Source organism: Theobroma cacao, chromosome 2 (assembly GCF_053813885.1).
Source record: "Theobroma cacao isolate CCN51 chromosome 2, ASM5381388v1, whole genome shotgun sequence".
Taxonomy (NCBI): domain Eukaryota; kingdom Viridiplantae; phylum Streptophyta; class Magnoliopsida; order Malvales; family Malvaceae; genus Theobroma; species Theobroma cacao.
Window position 1 is genome coordinate 37,238,151 of NC_142640.1, and position 3,309 is coordinate 37,241,459.

The 3,309-nt window shown below is 32.6% G+C and overlaps 1 long non-coding RNA gene across 1 annotated transcript; it reads left to right on the forward strand.

The window, feature by feature from the left end:
- The first annotated feature begins 950 nt into the window (after window positions 1-950).
- On the forward strand, window positions 951-3,000 carry LOC148764221 (uncharacterized). The gene is made up of 3 exons (XR_016024782.1): window positions 951-1,363; window positions 2,016-2,095; window positions 2,963-3,000. It is a non-coding gene; the product is annotated as an uncharacterized LOC148764221 (long non-coding RNA).
- The last annotated feature ends 309 nt before the right edge of the window (window positions 3,001-3,309 follow it).

Sequence of the window (3,309 nt, forward strand, 5' to 3'; positions counted from 1 at the left end):
TGACTCGTTCTTCAACAAGAGTTTTCGCTGTAACGGAAGATGAAGCACGAGTCCGATCTGGAGAAAGTGAGTGAAAAGTTAGACGAAGGTGTAAAATAGTGATAGGGGATGTAAATACCAAGTGATGGACGTGTAAATAAAGGTTTCAAGAATAATATAGTAAATGAGTTCATATGGAATATGGTTGTAAGAATTTCTTACTATATTGTGGAAATTAGAACTAAAAAATACTTGAGGTATACAAAGTTCAAATGAACTTAAATCTTAAGCAATAAATTGATGTTGAAATACAAGAAGGATACAAAGCAATATAGAGGCACGAAAGATGATTAAGGACAAAGGGATGACTTTGAGGAATTATGATACTGCATCATATGCGATGATTAAATCAAGATAGATCTTAGATGCATAAATGGGATTATAAAGCATATACACATATGTGGGGTTGATATTGTGATTAACTAAAATAAAGAATGATTTTTAGTGAATTAAGATTCCCTATAAAGGAGATAACAGGAGAAGTTGAGCATCGAATTAAAGATAATACCCCGCCTTTTCTTTGAGTTAATAAGTGAAATTTTGAGGACAAAATTTTATTTTAAGGGGGGTAGTGTTGTCAAACCCTGCTTTGTAAAATAATTATAATGTCATTCACATGCTCGATAGAATGTTTGTATATTTAGGAAGTTCGAGAAATCGTTAAAAGACGATATTGCCCCTAATGGTATCATTGAGTCGATTAAGCCTCGAACTAGTTCAAATAGGAATTTTAAGGTGAAATTAAGAGTTTCACAGTTCAGGGATGACTCAAAATGGTAATTCGGAGTTCGAGGATCAATTCGGAGTCAAACCAGAATTTTCACTATCTAGGGGCAAAATCGTAATTTTACCACCCGAGGACAAAATTGAATTTTTCGAGAGAATTTAGATCAAATTTGATTAAATGGAGCATGATATGAGTATAAGGAGTGAAAATTATGCATTTTGGTAATTTTTCAATTTTTGGGGCAAAAATGTAATTTTTCACTTTACGGGGGTAAAAGTGTAATTTTTAAAAATTTGCTCCACCAAAACTTTGGAAAAGTCTAGAAATTTCATGGAAGACATGGATAAGTGAAGAGGATTGAGTGGTGGAAAAAGAAAGTCAAAAAGATGGCTAGAAAAAATAAAATAATAAAATATTCAAAAAAATAAATAAAATAATAATATTTTATTAAGCCTATTAAAAGGCTTGCAAATTCCAGAATTCTTCATTTGGAGGGTCAGCCAAAACCAGCAGGAGAGAGAGAGAAATAAGAACAAACCCTAGAGTGAGAAAATTCAAAGAAAAAGTGTGATTTTTCAAGGAATCAAGTGTTTAAAGGTATGATTTTTCAAGCTTAGCTTAAGATTTATCATTTTCATGCATTTCTCATCATTTTCCATGGTTGAATCATGTGATTTGAGGATGAATTCAATTCTGGAAAAATGGGTTAGGAGAGAGAAACTTGTTAGATTAATTTGATTTTAAGTTATGTTAGTGTTTTAAGTTAGTTTAGCATATTTAGGAACAAAACAACTAGAGAAGAATTTATTTTCCTCCATTACCATTATTGGCTGAATTTTCTAGGGGAATATTGGCTGATGATCTTGATGTTTACTTGAGCAATTATGATGAATAATGATGAATTATGAGTCTAGAAAAATAATAGAAATTTTCAGAGCAAAAATACGAATTTTTACCCATTAGGGGTATTTTCGTAATTTATTATCGGGACTGATAATTTGCACCACACTGAGGGACATTAAGTCAATTTGGGTGCAATTGAGGTATAGAAATTGAAAAAAAATTAATTTGAGATTAAATTGGACGTGTTAGTAATTTAATCGAGTAATAGGCCGAATTAGGTTAGCACCGCATTTAAGCGGTAGTCGGATAAGTTGCATGTCATATCATGCATATATACCAAGCCTGAATTGATTTTATAATGGTCAAGCATTGATGTGGTGAATTATGTATTGTACATTGTGGATAGGTGGTGAGCAAATTACACTGGTAAAAGTACCAACATTGTGCTTGAAGACTGAGATTAGGAGTACATCGACTCCTAGAACTGTGAGTGGACAATTTATCGTCTTAAATATCTAGAGTAATTATACTTGTTTGATGCTTTTATTGAATGGTGAATTTAAATTATAAAATATTATGTTTTCCAATTAAAATGTTTTTTTAATAAAAATGAGATTTATACTGGTTTTAAAATCAAATATTGTTTTGGGAAAATTGAGTATATGGAGACTGTGTTGAAATTTATGATTTTATATGTTATTGAAATTGGGGCTTATGACACTATGGTAGCATGATGGCTAAATTTTTGGGGTTGGCATGAAATATATGAACAATTTTGGATTGGTCTCGGTAGACTGGATTACATTTTATTCGCCATATTATGCTACTGGAATTTTTATGGGTCTGGTGGTATATTAAACAATCACTGCAGTGGTGGGGGTTTCCGTGGACTGCCTATGAGAGGGGCACGGTAACTCAATTATATACTTACCTCCGGGGGGAGATGTTGGGTGAAGTATCTCCTGAGGTATGATTTGAGTGCACCTCACGTTTGGGCCACCACGTGAGAGTGAGACTCAGCCAACGCCAAGGAACGGCTATGTGTCAGATGTGAAAACATGTTTATGGGTATGGGTCATTGAACAGCCTTGGCGGTCTTAGTGGGATACCTTGACGAAGGTACCCGCGAGAATGATATTGGCAGGGGCCAAGTTTAAAAAAATTCATAAGTCGGGAAAATTTTGATGAAAAGAAATTATTTGGTATAGATTGAAACGAATTTCGTGTTATGAACATTATTGAGATATAACGTTTTTATATTGTCTCCATCTACTCGGCTTTAGATGCTTTTGATGGTAATTGTTTACTCACTGGGATTATTTAATCTCACCCCTCTTCCTATCCATTTTTCAGGCTCAGGACAGTTTGTTGATAGTTGATTAAGACGAGAATTAATCTCAGAGTTGCATCATAGGAAGTAAAGGTTCGTAGCTCTACACCTTCTTGGTTAATTGGGGGGGCCACGTGTCACTGTAAACGAAATTTCATACTTTAATTATCTTTATTATTATATGAATAAATTTATTTTACTCTTACGCTACAAAAGTTATTTTAGGAAGACTTTGAAAATATTGTGTTTTAAGAAAATAGAATATTTTATTTAATATTTTTATTATATTCAAATAGCTATAATTTTACTTTAAACGAATGTTTTAGACTTCAAAATTTAATTTAAATCATGAAATATGTGTTTCCACTTA